The following is a 23,867-nucleotide window of genomic DNA, read 5'->3' as shown; positions in this document are numbered from 1 at the left end:
ACCTCTAACCCCAGTGATGTGGAAGGGGTAACTGTATTCACATTGGTAAGTTCATAGATAAAATATCAAAGTGAGAGTGTTTGCATCTAATGTTATTTTCCTTATAGTTTACAAAATGCTTTTCTCACAACAGCCCTATGAGGTAGGGATCAATCCTTTCTACTAACCTATAACCATACATTTCATTTTTTTAAAGCTGATCAAACCCTTTAATACATGCCCCTAAGCACTACTTTCTCACTTAACCTCTATCCATCCAGAAGATCAATGAGTCTTTCCACAATGCCCTCCAAAATGTGGGCAAGTCAATTTCTTGCTACAAATTCCCTACTTCTTCATTTCCCCTTGACTTAGCGTCCTATGGGATAGTACCCTGGTTTCTTGGCAGAAATTCTAAAAAATAATCCTGATGGAATTCTTCAATTTGAAGGAGGCTTTGGTCTGGCGTCTTTGGAGAAATGTCAGAGCTGCAGAAACTGTCTACACTCAGGAAGTTTGCCTCATCCCTGTTAGGTTCTCACTTAACCTTAAAAAATTTTAAGCTTAATTACTTCCCTTGGCAGGTTTCACAATTCAGTAGATTTTACCTACAGGAAAAAACATTTTTGTTAAAACTGTTTTCTTCCTTTTCTTAATTTTAGCCCATTATCCTAAGATATACTGTAAAATCTATCCCATCCATGAGCCCCCTCACTGTGAATTATCACAATTTACAACAGCAGCCCCTGAAACAAATACAATGAAATTAATGCATGGATACCAGAAAGTGTGTCATCACCTGGCCCCTTTGTCCCTTTTGGCAATTAAAATGTCCAATTTCAGTATTTCTTATAATACTGTTTGATGTATGGATATCAGAAAATGCACTCTTCCCCTCCCTCCTTTGTACTTTCTGGCAATGAAAATATTCAATTTCGGTATTTCCTAATATACTATTTTATGTATGGATATCAGAAAATGCATTATGGCTCTCCTCACTTTGCCATTTTGACTATGAAAATATTCAATTTCAATATTTCTTAATATGCCAATTAATTGACTAGGGAACATTCATCAACAATATTTCCTATTTCCTATTAGGAAACTGCTGTATTGTAAAACCTTTGTAAGGATGCCAGTATTTGGGGAGTGTTTCTAAGTTAGAAATGCACTACTATACTTCCACACATGCCATGATGAATAATTTTCCTTTCTTGTTGGCATTTATACCTATCAACTTTTTGTCAACGTTCCTGGTCAGTCATCATTTAACCAAACTACACTGTGCATTATCAAATGCTTTTGCCCTCTCCTCATAAATCATCTCCTTCTGCCCCTTAATTATTCTTGTCACTCTCCTTTGAACTCCTTCCAGAATGTCCTGTGTGTTGGCTCCTCACCACCCACCCTTGGATAATAAGGTGTCCAGTCTTGAATGCAATATTTCTGAATGCCAGTGAATGAAACTACAGTACATTTGGGCAGCCTGCCTCAGGCATATGCAGCCTGAAGGGAGAAATAGGATGGTGTAGCAGAAACAGCATTGAATTATAAATTAGGAAACCTGGGTTCTAGTAAGAACCCCTCCCTAACTACCTATTTATGTCATTTTGGGTGAGTCAATTAAATTCCTTCAGATATAAGGGTTCTCAGTAGGGGAAGGTGGGGAAAAGTTAGAAGTAGGTGATCTGCACCCTCCCCCTAGCTCTAGTCCTTATACATCTTCTGCCTCTGAGGAATAATAATTAATTTAAGAGATAAAATTATTAACTAATAGGTCTAAAGAAAAGAAGTAATTGAAATAATGTTTTGAAAAACAGTAGAATACAAAAGATACAAGAAAACCCAAAGATGCTTATGTCACAACACATCTTTATAGTTATATCTATTTAAAAAGTTAGAGAACCCATTGCTAGGCAAATACCCCAAGAAGGTCAAGAGTACAAAGAAAAGTTCCAAATAAACCCAAAATATTGATAGTAGCACTTTTTGTAGTGGCGAAGAGCTGTAACCACATGTGATGCCTATCAACTAGGGAGTGGCTAAACACATTGTGGGACATCAATGATAACAGTGAGGAACAGGGAATAGGAGGAATACAGGAAAAACATGGAAGACATTCGAACTGATGCCAAGTAAAGTAAGCAGAAACAGGAAAACAATACATAGGATAACTACAATTAGATGGAAATAGTAACAAAACAATGCTGTATAATTATAATAACCAAGCTTTACCCCAAAGGAAAATGAGGAAAGGTATTGCTCTCTTTTTTTTTTTCAGGGGTAGAGTACTATGGGCATGGAACATTATATTAACTGTCAGTGTTGGTTGATATGTTACTTAGCGTTGTTGAACTGTTTTTTCCCCCTCTCCTTTTTATTCTTTGCATGGTACTACGGCAGGGGATAGAACAGAAATGCTTTTGGAGATATATATGTGTGTGTGTGTGTGTGTGTGTATGTATATGTGTGTATATATATATATATATATATAAATGAACAAAAGATATCAATTTTTTTTTCAAAAGCAGTTTAATTTACTATCTCATTTTATCCTTATGATAACACTGAGAGGATAGCTAAGGCAGGTATTAATATTTCCATCTTCAAATGAAGTAGCTAAGGGCAGCTCAGTGGTGCAGTGGATAGAGCACTGGCCTTGAAGTCAGGATGACTGAGTTCAAATCCAGCCTCAGACACATAACACTAGCTGTGTGACCCTGGGCAAGTCACTTAACCCCATTGCCTAGCCAAAAAAAAAACCATGAAGTAGATGCTGCATAGAGAGGTTAAGTGACTTTCTAGTTAGTGGCATTTATTATTCAGAACATAGCCCAGTGCCCCTATGGTTCCCAGATTATATAAACCTAGATTTTCAAAGCTTATGGATGTATCAAATTTCAACTCTAGCACACTCTATCTGTCCTTCTCCCTATTTCCTGCTCCTTTCCCTCCCCTGCCCTCCCTTCCCCTCTTTTCCCTTTTGCTCTCCCTCCCTTCCTCCTCCTCTTTCTCCATCTCTCTCCTCCTCATCTCTCTCCTTTTCTCTTTTTTATCCTTCCTTTTTCTCTTTCTCTCTCTCGCTCCTTTTCTCTCTCCTTTTTTCTATTCCCTTTTTCTTCTTTCCTCCTCCTCCTCCTCCCTCCTCCCCCTTCCGCCTCCTCCTCCTCCTCCTTCTTCTCCTCCTCCTTCTCCTTCTCCTTCTCCTTGTCCTTCTCCTTCTCCTTCTTCTCCTTCTCCTTCTCCTTCTCCTTCTCCTTCTCCTTCTCCTTCTCCTTCTCCTTCTTCTTCTTCTTCTTCTTCTTCTTCTTCTTCTTCTTCTTCTTCTTCTTCTTCTTCTTCTTCTTCTTCTCTTCTTCTCCTCCTCCTCCTCCTCCTCCTTCTCCCAATGAAAGAACAGTTAAGTGACTGCAAATTCTAACAATATCCATTTCACTGAATAATTGAAATTAGAGTTCACTGCCACAAGTTAGTACCCAGGCTTCCTCTGTTCTCACAACCCACTGACCTCATAAAATATTTTTCCAGTCCACTAGTTAACAATATTCTTAATTACATAAAACCATTTACCTTAAATTTATCGATTTATTTTCCAGGGAGTGTGCTGGCAAATGTTTAACAATTGGCTTTCAGAAAAGGACATGCTTTTACCTTTATTCTATATTATTAATATTTTCTCCATCAGTTTCTTAAGTTTATACAATCAACAAAACAATCACTCAAGCCCTGATTTGCAGAAGTTGCTGATTTTCAAAGTGTAAATGCTCACACTGAAAATTTAGCAATCAGCCTGGTCCCAGCTAACTCCAGCTCACTGCAGGTTTTGCTACAACAGACCCTTCCCATCAAACACCAACACAAAGACTAATGGCTGTAAAGTCTGGAACACAAAGGACCTGGGTTCAAATCTTACCTCTAATTTTTACTAATGATGTGAGTTGGAGCAATTTATTCCATCTTTCTGGGACTCAGTTTTCTCATCTGTAAAATCAAGGAATTGGCCTAGATGGCTTCTGAGTTTGAGTAGGTATCTTTGAGGTCTCTTCCAATTTCTAGGTTTATGAGCCTATGACCCAAATAAACCCTCTTGCAAGGTATATTTCAGAAAAAGTCCATTGTGTATTAACAGAAAGGAAACAGAAAAAAACCAGACAGTCCTTTAATTTTGACAACATAGTATTCACCCTGACCCTTGTAATTAATCAAAGTTTGGTAGCCTCTCCTGGTAGGTTCCATTTGTATCATTGTATTCATTGTGTGTTTTTTTTCTTTGTAACTCTTTTCTTCACTCTTCATCATTTCACAGGATATTTCCCTGCATCTCTAAATCCTTCACACTTGTCACTTTTTATGGCAAAGCAATATTTGAAATGGAGAACTTTAAAGAAACACAGTTCTATCATTCTCAAGGCAATGCAATATAGCAAAGGCAATCCTGAATAGAGAGACAGGAGACTAAGGTTCTAGTCTAATCTCTCTCCAACTGAGTCATTTGGTGATGTTGGCCAAGACATTTAACATCTCTGAGCCCAGTTTCCTCATGATAGAATGCTATCATGCTATGGGAAATGATGAGCCCAATGATCTTAGGAAGACATGGATAGACTTGCACAAAATAATGAAGAATCAAATGGACAGAACCAAGAGAACACTGTCTACAGTAACAACAATATTATTTTAAGAACAACTTTGAGTGAATATGTCATTTTGACTATTATAAATACCCTAATTAACTACAAAGAATATAAGAATGAAGTAGCTATATGCATCCAGAGAAAGAACTAATAAATAGAAGTATGTATAGAATGATTTTACAAACACACACACACTTAACACACACACACACACACACACACACACACACTCACATTCACATTCACACACATACATATTTGTGCCTAATGTAGCCACCTCTAGAACAGGAGTGGAGAGGGAAAAGAAAAAAGGAAAAATAAAAAAGAAAGTTACATGATAATTTCATTATATATTTAAAAGGAATAGCAAGCTGTACGTAATAGACTTGCAATTTCATATATAATTATCTTTTTTCTATTCTACTATGTTATGAAAATGCTTATTTTCTTTCTGAAGTTCGTAATTAATTAAATTTTTTGAAAAGATGTGGAGATTGGAGTAGATAATGTTTTTGTTTCCTGCTATCTCTACGTAGAGGCAGTGTGGCATAGTAGGTAAAATCTCACCTCTGATACATATGGCCTATGTGACCCTGGGTGAGTCACTTAACCTCTTAGGACTCTGGCCAACTCTCTAAGACTTTCAGTTGCAGAAAAGGTGATGATCAACATCGCTAGATGGGGTTTCCTTACCCAGGATTTTCCTCTCCCAATAAAATCACAAGTCTAGACCCCTTTTCCTGTCACGATCTAAATTTATATAGCTAAATGTTGTCCAGGACAGTTATGTGGCCCAGTGGATAGGCAAAGGGCCTGTAGTGCAAAAGATTGATCTTCTTGAGTTCAAATCCAGCCACAGATACTTACTAGCTGTGTGACCCTGAGCAAGTCACTCAAAGGAATATGAGTGATTTATAATGTACACATCATAACAGAAAACAGTTTTCTGTTTATTTTATAATTACAATAAAAATATAATAAAGAATTGCCAGGAGCGCCTGTGTCCCCAGCTGTGGTCTGATGCCGACAAGGTGTGAAGAGAGAAAGAATCACGGGCCAGGTGAGAGCAGTGAAGAACAAACTCTGTTTATTGATCTGAGGGCTCAGGATTATATAGTACTGGATCAAGCAATAGTAACATTATTATTCATGAAAAGTACAAATCTAATTAAGTGATTTCCTTACTTCCTTGTACCTTGTCTGTTACTTTCTTTCCTGTGTCCTGTCCTGTACCCCATCCATTTCCTCCCTTCCTGCATCCTGTTCTCAAGAGACAGAATAGGGGGTGGTGAGCCAACATCCTGAGTTTCACAGCTGTCAGGCTTAGTACAAACTACAGGTAAGACCCAGGCTGGCCTAAGCCCTCCAACTCCCCAAAACCGGCCCTCTACAAAGAATAATTTTAAAATATCAGAAAAGTGTGTTCTTTTAAGGAGATCATTATTCTCTTGACATTTTACACAATTATTTTGCTTTTGTTACCTTGTTATATAACCATTTTTATAGTCTATGGAACAAAGGTCAGCTTGAGCCCAGTACCTGTCAGAATTATCCAAATGCTATGTTAAGTATGAATGAGCAAAACTGCATTGTGAACATGTGATCAATCAACCAACAAACGTTTATGAAGTGCCTACTATGAGCCAGACACCGTCCTAAGCCTCTGCCTTTCTTCATTTCATGTCCATCTCTAATTCTCTGTTTCTGATTTTGAGCTTTAGGCCATCCTCTGATTCTTCTTAATATTCCTTTATGAGTCTTACTTGTCAAGATATTAAACAAAACCTAGCTCCCATCCCTTCAGCCTCAAGCTACAAGAGTAGAGTACCTGATTCTCCCACTAACCTTCTGGTATCATTTTATTGCCTTACGTCTTAGCTTCTGATGTTTCATTTGCGTTTCTGATGCTATATGTTCTTCCCAAACCAATCTGCATTATCATATCATGAGTATTATTTATGCAGCATTGAGTCAAGTTCTTTCCAAAATGGAGAGACTCTCTAGGCTAGTACATTTACTGATTTTGTAATATGTTTAAAATACCTACATTCTTCATCAGGTTTGATTGATTCTTGCTGCCTACTTTCATTTCCATGTTCTCATATATCCAGCTTCTCTGCTCTGCATTGATTCTATTCTTTTGAAAACTCTCTAGTATTCACTCTTTGCCTATTGAGAATTCTAGATTTAAACTTTTCTCTCATTCTAGTCCAGGAGGCTATAATATTTCCTATCACTATTCAAACAAGAGAGCCAGCATGACATAGTGGGTAGTGAGCTAGTAGTGAGGGTCGAGTCAAGAAGACCTGGGTTCAAATCCTACCTGTGACATATTGACCATGTGACCCTGGGCAGGTCATTTAATCTGCCAGTGCCTCCAGACAACCAATTAAGTTTTAAGTTGAAGAATGTTGCCCATCTACATTAGTGGGGGGAATTTTCTCACCAGAAAGCTCTTATACCTAATGAAATCATAGATCTTGGCAAACATGGGGATGCAAAAGATATATGTGTGTGAATAAATATCAGAAAATGAACAAATGGGTAGACTAGCATCTGTTTCTGCCCTTCCCTCCCTCTCCTATATCTTCTTTCCTCATCAGTCTCCTTCCTTGGAATGTACTCTTTTCCTTCCCACCTTTACCTGCTATAACCTCTTCCTTCAAGGATCTACTTACTCAGGAGCTACCTCATCCTTCACCACTCCCTACCCAAGGAGTCTGGCACTCTTCTCCCCAAATTAAAGTGATCTCTCCTTCCTCAAGTTTTTCATAGAGAAGACGAGAAGTGTCATTCTGTCGTACACCAGTCTCCTGCCTTTGGGCAAGGAGAGAAAATATTCTATTGTGACAAAGTTCCCATCTCCTACTGAAAGAGAAGAAACCATTATGTCAAGGATCAGACTCTTCCCTGAAAGGGAAGAGAAAGGTCATTCAATCAAATCTGCAGCTTGGGCTCCTATTTCAGGGGAAGGGAAATTAGACCATTGCTTAAGTTCCCAGCACTTGCTGCCTCACTTAAATTGCTTAAGACACTGGAAGGACCCTCCCCTGAGACCAAACCCCTATGGACAAAGAAAACCTGTTTGAGCTCACTCCTCAGTGATTAACTCATCTCTGGTCATACCCTCCCCATGCCAGCTATTAGGAATCCCCTGCTGTCACCATTCAAACCCCATTTTTGGTCCCTCACTGCCCCATCCCTTATTCTCATTCCCCTCAATACAACTCCCACTCAATTTCCCACTTTAAAGCCACCCAGTCTTACTTTCATCTTAAATCTTTTCCTTTTTCACTTCTTCAATATTCTGGTTTTCACTGAGACTTGGGTCCCTCCTGATGACACAGCTTTCCTGGCCTCCCTTTCCAACACTGGCTATAGTTTCTCTCCTTATCCTATGACTCACTGGTCAAGGGGAAGTCAAAATACCCCTTGCTCCCCTTGGCATTGCTAGGCATTCCGTTTGTCACCGTTACTCAATAACTTCTCTCCTTTTGAATCTCATTCAATCCATATGTGAGGGGCAGCTAGGGGGCAGAGAGAGTACCAGGCCTGACATCAGGAAGACTCTTCCTGAGTTCCAATCTGGCCTCAGACACTTTCTGGCTGTGGGACTCTGGGCAAGCCACTTAACCCTGTTAAGGCAAACCACTTAACCTCATCTGTAAAATGAGCTGGAGAAGGAAGTGGCAAGCCACTCCAGTACCTTGGCCAAATATACATATACATGCATACATATATTATATGTGTGTATATACATATATATATTATATATATTAAATGGGGTCGCAAAGAGTTGTACATGACTGAAAAAATGACTGAACAACAACAACAATCTATATCTCCCACCCAATGAAAATTCTAGTAGTTATTGCTACCAAGCTCCATGATATTCCCTTTGCTTACTCAGTAAATTCAATGCCCACCTCACAGTCCTCTCCTCTTCTATTCCTGAGCTCATCACAGGAGATTTCAACATATATATATTGACACTCTTGAATAATCTAATCTCAGAGTTCCTCAACTTAATTCATTTCACGTAACCTATCCCTCTACCTCACCTCAGCCACATACAAAGATGGTCACATCCTTGATCTTACCATTATCCATAAATGAACCCCTTCCTTGTTCGTGATTTCTGAAATTCTCTTATCTGATCAAAATCTATTGTCATTCCACCTTTTTCTCTGCCTTACAAACCCAAATTCTGTTCTTTGTTCTTAACCTGACCTTTAATCCTAAATTCCCTCCTAAGCCATTGCCTCTGCACTAACTGTAGTCTCCTCCCTTCCTTTCTCAAACCATTGATGAACCAGTTCAACTCTACACTGTCCCCTTCTTTAGATTCCTTTGCTCTTTATCATGACAAGTCTCAACCTTCTATCACTCACTCCTACCTTCACTCCTACACATTATACTAAACAAAGCTGAAGAAAATCACAAAACCAGGCAAACTGAGTCCACTAAAACTTTATGTTATATTAACTTAACTGGGCCCTCACTACTGTAGGTAATCTTTTTATGCCTCCCTAATGAACTACCATCTCACCACAGTGACTCTTTCAAACCTTTTCATCCCTCCTTAACCCTCTCATGGCTCTCCCTCCCCCATTCTCTTTGCTAAGAACCTTGCCTCACATTTTACAAAACAAAAACAGCAACAACAACAAATAAACATGTGACTAATCACCAAGATCTCTCTCTTCTTTTCTTCTTCACATCTCACATCACTCAGCTGCCTTCTGGCACTAGCTCCTCCTTTATTCCTGTCTCATCTGAAGAAGTGTCTCTTCTCATGGCAAACCCCTCTATATGCACAAGTGTTTTTATTCTATCCAGTCTTTCTCAGCAGATTTCCCCTTCCATAATCTTCACTCTCTCATTTCAATTTCTCCTTGTCTATTGGCTTTATTGTTACCACCCACAAACATGCCCATGTCTTTTTTATCATCAAAAAAACCTTATTTGATCCATCCATCCCCTCAAGCTATTGTCATATAAACCATCTCTCTGTTGTAGCTAAACTCCTTGAAAAGGCTTTCTACAATTGCCTCTATTTTCTTTCCTATCACTCTATTTTTAATTCTACAGATGGCTTCTGACATCATTGCTCAATTGGAACTACTCTTTCCAAAGTTACCAGTGATCTCTTAATTGCCAAATCCAATGGACTTTTTTCAATCCGCCTCTTTCTTGACCTTTCTACAGCCTTTGACACTGTCAAACATTTCCTTTTCCTTGAAACCCTATTCTCTCTAGGTTTCCATTTCACTACTGTATCCTAGTTCTCCTATCTTCTGACCACTCTTTCTCAATCATTTTTTCTGGATCTTCATCCAGGTCATACGAACTTAGTATCCCCTGAAGGTTCTTCCCTTCCTGCTCTATACTATTTCACTTGGTGATCTCATCAGGTCCCGTGATTTCAATCATCTCTGTGGTGAGAATTCTTAGATCTATTTATCCAGCCCCAACCTCTCTCCTAAACTCTAGATTGTATCTTCAACTACTTATTAGATATCTCCAACTGAATGTTCCATTCACATCTTCAACTTAGAATGCCCAAAACTGAACTCAGCATCTTTCCTCTTGAACTATCCTTCCTTCTGAATTTCCCTATTACTGTTGAGGGTACCACCATCATCCCAGTTACCCAGGATCAGCAAACTATGTGTCATCCTTGACTCCTTCTTCTCTATCCCCATCCTATACCCAATCTGTTGTCAAATACCATTGATTTTAATCTTCGTGACATCTTTCCTATATGCTCCCTTCTTTCTGCTGATACTGCCAACATTCCAATGCAAAGCCCTTATCATTTCATACCTGGATATTGCAATAGTTGGCTTGCTGGTCTTCCTGCCCTCAATTCTCCCCACCTTCCATTAAGCTGTCAAATTAATCTTCCTAAAGTGCAGAAGTGATTATGTCACTCACCTATTCAATAAACTTCAGTGGTTCCCTATCACCTCTAGGATCAAATATAAAATGCTTTGATTGGTATTCAAAATCCTTCACAACCTGGCCCCTTCCTACCTTTTTAGTCTTCTTGCACTTTACTCCACTCCGCCTTACTCTGTGATTCAATCACAGTGGTCTCCTTATTCCTTGAACAACACACTCCATTTTCACACTTTGGGCATTTTCTGGGTTGTTCCCCATATATGGAATATTCTTCTTACTCATCTCTGCCTCCTGGCTTCCTTCAAATCCCAGGTGAAATCCAATCTTCTATGAGAAGCCTTTCCTGATCCCCCAAATGCTAGTAAATTCCTTCTATTGATTATGTACAGTTTATCCTATACATAGCTTTTTTTGTGCTTAGCTATTTTCATGTTTTCTCCCTCATTAGACTGGAAGTTCCTTGAGGGCAGACACTGTCTTTTGCTCCTTTTAGTATCCCCAGCACTTAGTACAGTGCCTGACACATAGTAGGTACTTAAGAAATATTTATTGATTGACTGAAAATTTTACTTGGGCCTCTAATTTGCACTCAGAATATTCTGTCTAATTTCATATTTATTTCTTTACATGTCTTATTCAATCATCCACCATCACCACCACCACCTCTACCATAAAAACAAAAGACAGAGACTGCCTGATTTTTCATCCCTGCATCTTCAAAACTTAGAATAGTGCCTTGAGAATAGTGGGCACTTAATAAATATGGGTGGAATTATAAGAAACACTGGTGGAATTACTATTTTAGAAACAAAGTATTGAAAATAATAAACAAACATTGTTTAATTTATGACTTCATTGAGGTATTCTAAAGCAAATGACCATCCAGTAAAACTAGCTCCTGAGGGAAAGATGGTGCCCAACCAATTTTGTGATGTGCTTTTATGTTGAATTGTAACAAAATACAAGAGACCCAAGTACAAAGAGGCATTAGATTGGTCTCAGTATAGAGACACTTTAAGCTATAGCAAAGAGTGGTTGCATATATTTCTTTAGAAAGCAGCATCTGTGTCCAAAATATGTTTAATCTGTAACCCAGGTCAAAGATTGGAGACCCCTATGTGAGTTCAGCTTTCAAGGCTCTCATGATTTCAAGCCTGGATTGCTGTAATGTCCTATGTTTCCTTGTTTTATATCCCTAATCCATCTACCTGCCAAAATATATAGAACTGCATGGTGAGAAAATAACTTCCTTCTTCTTTGAAGAACAGCTCAATAAAATTGAGCTGAGAGCTACTGAGTGGTAAAGTGATCTTCCCACAGTCACATCATCAGTATGTTAAGGCACCTAGGTGGCAGGGTGGTTAAGAGGGTTGGACTTAGAGTCAAGAAGACCTGAATGCAAATCCTACCTCAGATATTTACAAGCTATAGATTTCAGGCAACCCCTCAGCCTCAGTTTCCTCCTCTGTAAAATGGCGATAACAATTTCACCTACACTTCAGGGTTGTCACAATTTGCTAAGTATTTATCATATCATAGAGGAGCCTTCCCTAACCCTCTTAATTCCAGTGCTTTTTTCTCTTTTAATTATATCCTGCATATAGCTTATTTTATATATATTTGCATGTTGTCTCTCCCATTAGATTGTAAGGACTATCTTTTGTCTTTCTTTGTATCCCCAGTGCTTATAATAGAAGCTTGATAAATGTTTATTGATGTATTGATTATAAAACTGAAAAAATAGTCTCAAGGAGGTTGACTTGGAAGTGCTTACACCATTTTACTTGTCCTTCTGCTGTTGAATATAGCTATACCTCTTGCCCCGTCAAATTATGCAATTCAGCATGTATTTATTGTTATTGTTGTTCAGTTGTGTCTGACTCTTCATGAACCCATTTGGGATTTTCTTGGCAAAGATACTGGAGTGGTTTACCATTTTCTTCTCCAGTTCATTTTAAAGATGAGGAAACTGAGGCAAACAGTGTTAAATGACTTGCCCAGGGTCATATAGCTAGTAAGTGCCTGAGGCTGAATTTGAACTCAGGTCTTCCTGATTCCAGGCCTAGAACTCTACCCAATGAACCACCTAGCTGACTATGCATTTATTAAGTGCCTATTGTAAGGAAAGCACAATGCTAGGTGCTGAGGATACAAAAATGCATACAAGATTCTCTACAGTAAGAGTCATTTAACTTTGTACTTGTGTCCTCAGCATTTGCCACATAGTAGGTGCTTAATAAATGCTGATTAAATGATGAAAATGAAACTTACTTTGCACAAGAAGCTTATATCCTACTGGAGGGAATATGTGTGTGTGTATGTATATACATGGAGAGAGAGAGAGAGAGAGAGAGAGAGAGAGAGAGAGAGAGAGAGAGAGAGAGAGAGAGAGAGAGAGAGAGAGAAAGAGGGGCAAATTAAAAGTAAAGAATTTCAAGTTTCATGCCTGAGCCTCAGTACTCTGCATCCCCTACTAGAAACATCTTGATTATTCTACAAAGTTCAACATTTTGCCACTTGCTCTTTTAGGTTCTCTGCTGTCCTCTCCTAAAATAACATTTGCTTATCATTAGTGGGTCCAGAAGAAGCTGTTTAGAATGCTAAATAGTCATTTTTCTCCCTAGGAACAGTCTGTTCCAAGCCTATTGTTAAATCTTATCATGTTCTCCAGAAAATAAAAATAGAATCTGTTCACTGGGAGACATGGCTGATGAAATTCTCCAGTTCTCCCCAGTCATCTCGAAACTCCCTGCATGCAAGATTTCTCTAACAGAGCATCTTTCTGGCTGAGGTGTTCAAAGTTTTGTTTTGGTTTGGTTTGGTTTTTTAACTGTCTTATTTATGCTGTAAGGCTCTTAGCAGGCATTAGAATTTTGGTTTTGTGTATGACGAAACTGACCAGGAGGCTAATTGATCTGCTATGGGCCACATGATAAATTCAATATGGTATCAAGATCTCTCAACTCCCAGCTCAAGGTACTGCCTCCCACATCAGTGATCCCCAGCCAAAAGCTAGCAAGTAATATGTCTATATATCTAGATCTAGATTTATATATATTATATGTATATAGATAGATGTAGTATGTATAGCATATATATGTACATATATGTATGTGTTGTTTTTCATTCATTTCACTTGTCTGAGTCTTTGAGTTCATTTGGGGTTTTCTTGGCAAAGCTACTCTAGTGGTTTCCCATTCCTTCTACAGCACATTTTAGAGATGAGGAAACTGAGGCAAATAAGGTTAATTAATTTGCCCAGGGTCACACAGCCGCTAAGTGTCTGAGGACAGATTTGAACTCAGAAAGATGAGTCTTCCTGACTTCAGGCCTGGTGCTCTATCCATTGGATCATCTAGTATATGTGTGCATGTGTATATGTGTGTGCATCTATGTATAGTGTGTATATGTATATGTATATGTATATGTATATGTATATGTGTATGTGTATGTATATGTATATGAATATGTATATGTATATGTGTGTATCTCTATCTAGAGACAGAGATATACATATGCATACATACAGATACTGTTGATAACCCCTACCATGCATAAATATCTGTAGAAAAGATTTTGACTTTGGAATCAGAACTGGGATTTAGTCCTAATCTTGTCACTTTATTATCCACATGACCTAGACCTCTCTGAGCCTCAGTTTCTTCATCTAAAAATAATGGGTTTGGATTAGATTATTTCTAAGGTCTTTTCCATCTCAAAAATGCCAAGATTCTAACATCCTTTCACATTTTGTAACTTAGTTACAACCTTAGCTAAAACCTCTATAGCTGAAGTGGTTTCATTTTACAGAGGAGGAAACTGAGACTCAGAAAGGTCTCACAGTTACTGAGTGGCAGAATATGGGCATTAGAACACAAATGACATCTGTACTTTCCTAACAGTTATATTTGAAGAGCTCCTTGGAGGCAGACTAGTTCACTTTGGTATGTCCAGCATTTGGAACGATACCTTGGTAGATTCTTAATAACATTTGTTGATTGCTTGAAGGGGGAAAATCTTTTACTTATTGAAACTGCTTGCAGAATTCACAAGCCAAGATTTTTAGTAGCGTATCACTGCTTAGTGACAGAGAATTATGGGAGAGAGGAGGAAGAAGGTACCCATACCATCAAGTGAGATATTTGTTAAAAGCTAAAGCAAGTGTTTTATAAAGCTTGGATTCACATTTAGATCACCTAAGGGTTAAGAAATACTTTAATACTTTAAAACTTGCTTTAAATTCACTTGCCTCCTATTATGTATACTATAAAGAATACGGCCCATTTTCTCTAGGTTTAAAAAAAACCCAACAACACTAAACTAGTTAATGTTTTCCTTCTGGGCTGTGCCTCATGTGAAGGTTGTGCATGACCCTAAGGATGACTAACACTGTAAAAAAAAATCACCACATTTATAACGTTCAGGGAGAAAAGCAAAACAGAAGTTTCATGTTTCTTTTTCATGACGAGAAAAAAAATGGTTTTTATCATAAGAAAACTGTAATTTGATGTTTAAGATGTTTTAGGCATTACTTTTACATAGCAGATATTTCCATTTTTTTAATACCTAGATATACACATACATACATATACACACCCAATAGGCTTTAAAGTCTTTTGAAGCCTTGGACAGATGAAACTAACATTTTAAACACTTAGCTATTGCCTTTTATTGTTCTTTATTTCCCTTCCCAGGCCTTCTTTTTCCATCTCAAAATTTAAACAGTGCTGAAACATCTGTGTTATTATATAGTCCTTGAGGTATATAAAAAGAAACCTTTTCTGAAAAGTTATAATTATTTTGTAAAAAGTAATAAAATCTTAACTATAATAATTATGCAAAAATTTTCAATTTCATTTAAAAGGCAAGGTTTTTTTTTAATATTTGAAGGCCTGAAATAATGTGTTGAAATACCAATCATAAAATATGACATTTGAAATTGTAAAGGACCACTTGTTATTTAAAAAATTTTTTTTTCTTCTTGAATTGTTTATACATATGATATGTAATTAACCACACTGTCTGTGAAATATTAGATTGGGTTGACTTCATCACATTCTTAGGTTTCCCCCCCTCCCACGCGCTAGCTAATAAAAATACAGAGAATATTTTTGAGGTTCCAGTCACATTGCAAGTCAGGTGAAGTCAGACAGAGAAACAAGCTTCCTTTTCTCCTTTGTTCAGCTCCTTTTCCTTTGGAACCAAAGCGTCTGGTATCACATCTTGGATCTAGTCCCTGCCATAAAGACATTTACAATCTAATCACCATGTGACCCCCATCCAAGTTCTGAGCATACTACAGCACTTGAATATTTTTCTTGGCAATGAGAGTACTATAGTAGGAATAAGTAAGTCTTAGTTTAGTTCTTCTAGAAAAAAAAATTACTTGGGAGTTAGATAATCCCCCACTGTGTGCATTGATACTAAATTAGAGGCAAGTTTCTCATACTAGTAAAGCTGCATAAGTCACACAATTTATTTCTTTGTAGACAATACTACCATCCAGGATTATTGGGATAAACCTGGTCCTCCTACTCATTATCAGTGATTAAAGCATTTTCTCCCCCAGAAAATCCAAATTAAAGTGTTCCTTTAAGAAACAATACCCTACATACTGCGCAGCAATTTTTCATAGATGTACCCTATATATAAACCTGACCAGTCTGATTTTGAGTGTTAGATTTGAAATGGTTAAATCTGTCTTTTTGAGTTTGTATGACAGGAACAGAAAAAAACATGGTACTGTTGGGGCAAGGTGGGCCACAGTTAGCACTTCCTGAGCATTTTTGTCCATATCTGGGAAAGAGGAAAAACTTTCCAGGAAGCTATGAGTAAGTTTCACAACATTTTAAGCAGATGACTAGTTAGAAAAAGGAGGGGGAGGAAAATACCCTCTTTGGACTATTTAATAAGATTTTGAAAGAGAGAGGGCTAAATGTCTGACATTTCCTGGAAGTCCTAACAATTAAAAAAAAGAACCATGAAAAAATCATAACCACCACTTCTACCCCACATATCAGAATTAATGCCACCCTTTTACAGTAAATTCTGAAGAGGAACTTTTACTACAGTCTTTATTAACAAGCACCTGAGACATTAGGGAGAAAAATTATTTGTTTATAGAAAACCCAAACATGGTCTTTTTTTTCCCTCTTCTTTTGGGTATAAAATTCTGCCTGAGTCATCAAAGTTTGGGGAGCAAACAAAAGACATTTCTCCTGCTTGAATTTTTCAAATGCTTTTTCTTATACTTGTGCAACTTGAAGTGTTTGGACTTAAAAAAAACCCCTCAGAATTGGCTAAGGCTCCTTGGTTACTAAAGGAGAGCGATTTTTGTGGGGCCTGAAAAGAAATAAGAATGCCCGGTTAGAGCAAAGCAACATAGTTCTGGGTCAGGCAATTTTCATACTTCCATATTTCGAAGTAGGATCATAAGATTATAAATTTAGATATGAAATGAACCTTAGAGGTCATCTAGTCTAACTCTTTCATTTAACAGATTAGTATACTGAGGCCTAATAAGGTTAAATGACTTACAGCAAGGTCTTATGAATACTAAATAAAAGAAAAAGGGCTTGCACACAGGTCCTAGGATTCCAAAACCAGTGCCCTTTCCACTGGAGTGCTCACCAATCCACTCTGAAACTATGTCACCCCGCTAAATTCTCATTTTAATTTTTCAGGAAGTATTCTAAAAACTGGTGACGTTATACAGCTCATCCAAGAAGTGCTCTGAAAATCCTTACCATCTCAGCCAAGTGTTTCCACTTCTGAAATTTACCACTCTCTGTGTTTCTGCCTCCTTTTCTTGTTCTCTCATTACTCAGGGGCACAAATGTGCCTTCATGGATGTTTCCTTATGTGCCTCTAGTCGAGTATTTAGTGCACTCTAGGGCAATGCACCCTGTGGTTTCATTGACTTGTGGCAGATGGTGTGTGTTAGAATGACATTCAAACAAATACAAATTGTACAGACTCACACTAGTGGAGCTTCTCTTCCTGCCATGTAATTTCTAGGCTTGGAAAAAGTTAAGCCTTGAGACAGCTAATGATCAATAACCAAATGAGAAACTGGACACCCTGGTTTTTGTTTCTGGGTTTTTTGGTTTTTTTGCTTAAAAGAAGAAGCAAACATAAGAAAATGTGGTCTCCTATAAGGTGACAATAGAACTGTGATGGTACTCAAAGAAGCTGGGAAATTGGATATTTGAACTTTCAACCTGTCTTATGGTAGTTCACAGAATAGATAATATAATTAATAGTAATGATAATAATAATAAATTGCATTTATATATTGAAAATCACTTTACCTATATCATCTCATTTGATCCTCACAACAACCCTGTAAAACACATACTACTACTATCCTGATTTTACGGATGAAGAAACTGAGTTTATGAGAGATCAAGTGACTTACCCACGGTCACACAGTAAATATCTGCATGATGGTTTGAATTGAGGTCTTCTATGGGTCCAAGTCCAGAACTTTATCCATTGCACTGCCTACTGCCTGGAGCATTCAGTTTTAGAGCTCAAAGGCCTAGCACCATTTCTTGCGCACAGTAAAATGTGTAATGTATCAAATGTTTGTTCAACAGAAACTTCCTTAGCCCAACAAATGTCCTGCCAGTCATTCATAGAGGAAAAAAAAAAGCATTCTACTAAAGTATGAGGAAATCTCTGGTTACAAAGTATATTAGGTGTTCCGACATGTTTTCTAACTCAGCCAGACACAGCTTCATACAAATAATGATCTGCCTTTTTACAGTTCTTGCCAAGTACGGTGATAGGATGTAGAACTTGAAGGGACCTCAAAGATTATGCCATCCACTTCTTCCATGTAGAGATAAAGAAACTGAAGCCCAGAGAACTGAAATGAATACAGAGTTGTAAGGTCCATTCTGGGTCTAAATGCTATGATCCTATTATTGGAAATAGTCACTCTGTTTCCTGGGTACTTTCTTGTTACTTCTACAAATTCCCCTTTACTGGTTGCTTCTTACGTTAAAGAACTTTCCAGCTGAGCTGACTTGGTCAGTGAATAGAAATTTTTTTCTCTTTGGGGTTATGGATAATCATCCTCTAAAACTGTCTCCTAAATAAGACAATACATATAAAATGCTTTGCAAAACTCAAAGCACCCCATAAATGTGAGCTAACTTATTTTTCTATTCTTGTTCCATTGAAAGTTTTCTTTTATTCTTATTTCCTGTTTTTTACTAGCACATCCCATCCTTAAATCACGTATCCTGAAATTCTGAAGATGGTAATTACATGGGCTACCTGTTCTCATTGATAACTTCCCCATAAAGCAATTATGACAGTATTTCCTAAAGCCTGCTTTTATATTTAACTATTATTTAAGCATATTTAATCATCAAACATTTGTATTTTAGCATTTTCATCTATAGGAAAGCAAATGTGTCATATATAATATTATCCAGAATATATATTTCAGGAGAGAGATTTTCTCTTCAGAAGGAAAATTATTTTTTCGTACATGTTTTGGATGGATGTGTATAAGGTGAAACTTAAGTCTTCAAGCTCCAATGCTAAACCCCACCTTTGTGTGTGATCTGAGGACAAACTTCAAAGGGAACTATCCCAAAATGGATATCAACAAGCATTTATTAAATGCCTACTTGTGCCAGGAGCTGAGCTAGGCACCATTGACAGAGATGGAAAGATGAAACATCTTCTAATTTCAGGGAGCTTACTTGCATCAGGCAAAATGACATACACATACAAGTAAATGCAGAGTACATACAAGGTTAATGCCAGGTAATTTTTTCAAGGAAACACTAATACTGGGCACAGGGAATAAGGAAATTGCTTATTCAAGAGGTGGCATTTGAGTATTGAAGGAAACTAGGGATTCTTAGAAGCCAAGATGAGGAAAGCATTCCAAGCATCAATAAAAGCCTCCTATGCCAAGTCATGGAAACAGAAGACAGAAAGACAGTTTGGCCAGACCCCAGAGTACATGAAAGGGAGTCATGTGCAATAAATCCTGAAAGGTAATCTGGAGCCTGATAGGGAAGAGTTTGGAATGAGCTGCCTCAAAAAGTAGCGGGTTCCCCATCACTGGAGGTCTGTAAGTAAAGGCTGGATGACTATGTCATATATATATTATACAGGGAATGTTTCTTAGGTATAGATTGGACCAGAGCCCTTCCAGCTCTGAAATTCTGGTAATCTGTGTACTATAGTAAATAATGACCCAGGAGTCATTTTCACAACTCTTCAGCCTCCAGTTAGAATAAATAACTGATGTAGGACCCACAAGGAACTAAAACATAAATGTTAAGGCATTATGACACTGTTAAAACTAGTTAGACAGATGAGTAAAAATAACGCTTTTTTATGTGGTGAACCACTTGACTAGAGCTTTATAATTCTATATCATTTGCTTTTAAAAAAAAAGATGGCTTAAAGTTTCTAGAACAAACATTCCCTTCTTGTCGATGGGTTTTAGAGTGCCAACTGAGTTTTGTTTCTTTTCTTTAAAGTATATTTATTTTTAGACATTTCAATCCACTATTGCAAACAGATGTGCACTTTTTTCTTCCCTTAGAAGAAAATAAATAACCAAGGTTGTGATTCTCTTTAAAAACAGAAAACAATAGGAGTTTTATTTCAGAATTATACTTTGTGCCAAGCTTCCAATCTGTAAAACATTTTACCCCATTGTGTTGGGGAGGCGGTAAGGACATCTGTGTGTGTTGTATCAATCTGTTCCCTCAAAATATAATGCTAGTTCATTATGTTTCTGCCTAATCGGTGATAATCAGAAAAGTTACACAAACACAATTTCTGAAAGTGCTCTTAAGAAAAAGAAAAAGCCTGACGATTTGAAGACTGATACCTAAATGAAGTCAAAGTCAACTGTATTATTGAAATTAATATGGCAATAATGAATTTCCTCTTAAATTAAAATTAGTGTTAGACCCAGAATCATTTAGACCTTAGGGATAATTTATTCCAATGCCCTTGTTTTACAGATGTATAAATGCAAATTGGGGCAGCTAGATGGTACAGTGGGTAGCGTGCTGGGCCTGCCATCAGGAAGACTCATCTTCCTTAGTTCAGATCCAGCCTCAGACACTTCCTAGCTGTGTGACCCTGGGCAAGTCACTTAACCTTGTTTGCCTCAGTTCTTCTCTGTAAAGTGAACTGGAGAAGGAAATGGCAAACCACTCCAGTATCTCTGCCAAGAAAACCCCAAATAGGGTCATGAAGAGTCAGACACAACTAAAGCAACTGAACAACAATAAATACATGGAAATTAATAGAAAGCCATCAACATTTGGCCAGGGGATGCTAAACCATAATCGTAGCATCAGAGATTTAGAGCTGGAAGGGACTTTAGAAAATGGATGAGGAAACTGAAGACTATCTGAGATTATACAAGTTGTAAATGGCAGAGGCAGGATTTGAGCCCAGGTCCCTCTAAAGCCAAATCCCAAATTATTTCTCTTGCATTACGTTGTACAAAAATACTGTTGTATAAAAATACTGGCAAGCTGTGTAAAAATACTGTCATGTCAGATGAGTAAACTTGGGACTGGAGAGATGAAGTCAGAGGACAATTTCAAGCCATCCCCCCAGCCAATTGCTAACAAAGTCTGCTCTAAAAAAATAATATCTCTTGACTCCCTGTGTGGTGCTCCTTTCATTTTTCTTCACTCGATTCCGTAATCTCAGGACCAACTGGACTAGATGACTAAGATTCATTCCACATCTAAATCTATAGTCCTATGATTTGACTTAGAAATAGAAAAGTATGAAAGCTGACTGATCCTGATTTTACTGCTTTGCTCTAACTAGGCACTCTTCCCACCTTTAAACTCATACTCTCCTTTAGAAACCAAGATGCCTAAGCCAGTTTCAAGATGTGTTGTTTGTTTGTTTGTTTAATCCAAGTACTTCAAATTACTCATGAACAGGAGGAAGAATGGAGAATTCAATAGCTTTACCTATCATTGAGTCAAATGAAGCTGCAGCAATTACCTTTCCTTAGGGGCTAATTTGGGGAAGGGGAGAGGAAGAGAAGGTAGGAGAATTCATACTTTGTAATCTATTTAAGCTGCATTTGTAAGTTTCCAGGAGCTATCTGTTTGTCAAGAAAGAGCTTTCTTATTGAGTGGGGAAAATGGTAAAGCTGACATCTACTTAGCATCCATTAAATTTTCTCTTGCTAAATGAATAAGGATTTTCTTATCATCTGAGCTCAGAAACATAAAACTGCTTATAGTCCAAATGCTTCACCCTTAATTCTGTTGTTTTAGGACTAGGAGTGGTTCATTAATATTCAGGTCATAATTGTTATTTTGAACTTAAATAAGGCCTTTCTTCTTGAGAATACGAAGGGTTTTTTTTCTAACGTGCATTATCATTATCATGTTTGCAACATATCTATCCTTTTAGCCTTATTGAATGAGACTCTCCTGCTGTCGAATTCACCCCTAAAAAGGAGCTTTTATTTTCATGCATCCACTTTGTTTTCCCTTGTTCAAAAGGCTTAGTAAGAAATTTCTCGCCATGATCCACTGAGAAGCACTACCTCCAAGTATGGAAAATTTGTGGCTGCCTTTGGCTTTTTCATTATCTCCATTGATGTCTTTGTCTCTACAGATCCCATGTATTTTCTGATGCAGAGCTCCAAAACCTCATTACCAGCAAGATCAGCATAACAACCAGGGCAGCCACTGACGAGATTGAGGCACAGAATCAGAGGATTTTAAGCTGGAAAAGACCTATAAGATTTTCTAGTTCAATGAGGACACAGGGGTTCACGTAGGCAAGATGAGAAAGAAGGCAAGAGGAAAAAAGAAAGAGACTGGGGAAAAAAAGAAGAAGAAAGGAAAAGAATGAAGAAAAGAAGAGAAGAAAATGGAAGGAAGGGAAAAAGGAAGGAGAATGAGAGAAAGGAAAAAGAGGGAGGGAAAGGAGGCACATACAATAAAGAGATACAGTGTGATGCAATAAATGAATGAATGAGTGAATGCTAGACTTGGAACCATAACTAAATTCAAATCCAGTGTTATTCACCTCTGGATACTCTATGCTGTGGCCAAATTGAAATATTCTTTGCACTTTGAATATAGCCTGTCTTTCTTGCCTCCACTATGCATTTAAAAACAATATTCAAAGAAGGGATCCATAGACTTCACCAGATTACCAAAGGGCTCTATGACACACAAAAAGGTTTGCTTTCGACCATAAGTTCATTCAGGAGCAGGAATGATGTCTTAATTGTCTTTGTATTTCTCCAGCATGGCACCATATTTTATACACAGCAGGTGCTTGGTAAATGGTGGTTGGGCAAATAAATTAACTTTCTCCTTCTCTTGGTCTGTTGATTGAATCTCTACCCATTCTTTAAAGCTCAACTCAAATGCAGGTACTCTAGGAAGACTTCCCTTGTCTGTCTGGTAAGTTACATACTTTTTTTCCTCCAGCCTTATATTAGCAACTATTACGTAATAGTACATTATCATTTTCTCTCACTTTATAACCAATAAAAAATTTGCTAATAATCCATAGAGGAATAATCAAGTGGATAATGAATATCTGTTTTCAGTGTTACAGTTGATGTCACTGGGCTAATCCATTAATACAGATATCTTAAATTGACACTGTAGATTATAACAATATGAACCCACCATTGAAATGAAATGAAAGACCAAGATGATTTGGGAAATTGGGCAGTACTTTCAATGACCCCAAGCTTCTCCCTGAAACAAAAACCAATCTTTATAACACCAATATTCTCTGTTACATGGTTATAAATCACAAAAAAAAGAAGATCTCTGAAAAATCAAAATTGCAAGTCACCAGAAGAACAATGAAAAGATGCATGGTGGATAAAGATAGGTTTTGGAATACAATGTCATATGTTCAAGAAGTGGCATAAAAGATAGCATTTAAGAGTTTCATGATCAGAAAAAGAGATAGACTAGTTATGGAATTAGAGAAAAAGATAACAAGATGTACAACCTGCATAATGCATGACATCCACGGTACCATAAAAGGTTAAAACAACAAGAAGGCACTCAGCACTTTGGGTGGACCTTCTAGAGTATTTATGGGATAACATGGACAGGAATCAAATGTGATGGAAAGGCATGAATATGTTGTAGTATGTATCATTAGAGAGATTACCCATATAAATGAGTCGGTAAATCCATGGAAGCACTGAAATATGCAATTATCTTCTGTTGTGTTGTGAAATCAAATTGGATACTTGAATTCTATGCCTCCAGAATGCAAGCTCTGACATTTCTAGCAAGTGTCATTTCAGCAATGGATTGTATTTCTGTTGTTTGAAAGCTAGACCAGTTATAGTCA

The 23,867-nt window shown here is 37.5% G+C and overlaps 1 long non-coding RNA gene across 3 annotated transcripts in view; it reads left to right on the top strand.

Moving 5' to 3' along the window:
- Positions 1-22,865, top strand: part of LOC110217536 (uncharacterized) — a 112,039-nt gene extending 89,174 nt beyond the window's left edge. For all 3 annotated transcript variants that reach the window (XR_013482934.1, XR_013482933.1, XR_002327060.2), the window contains one exon: positions 22,152-22,865. This is a non-coding gene — a long non-coding RNA (uncharacterized LOC110217536). The remainder of the gene's footprint in view (positions 1-22,151) is intronic.
- Positions 22,866-23,867: the final 1,002 nt, after the last annotated feature.

Source organism: Phascolarctos cinereus, unplaced genomic scaffold (assembly GCF_003287225.1).
Source record: "Phascolarctos cinereus isolate Bilbo 61053 unplaced genomic scaffold, phaCin_HiC Scaffold_726;HRSCAF=1367, whole genome shotgun sequence".
Classification (NCBI taxonomy): Eukaryota; Metazoa; Chordata; class Mammalia; order Diprotodontia; family Phascolarctidae; genus Phascolarctos; species Phascolarctos cinereus.
The sequence above is the reverse complement of the archived record's forward strand: the minus strand, read 5'-3'. Positions and strand labels throughout refer to the sequence as shown.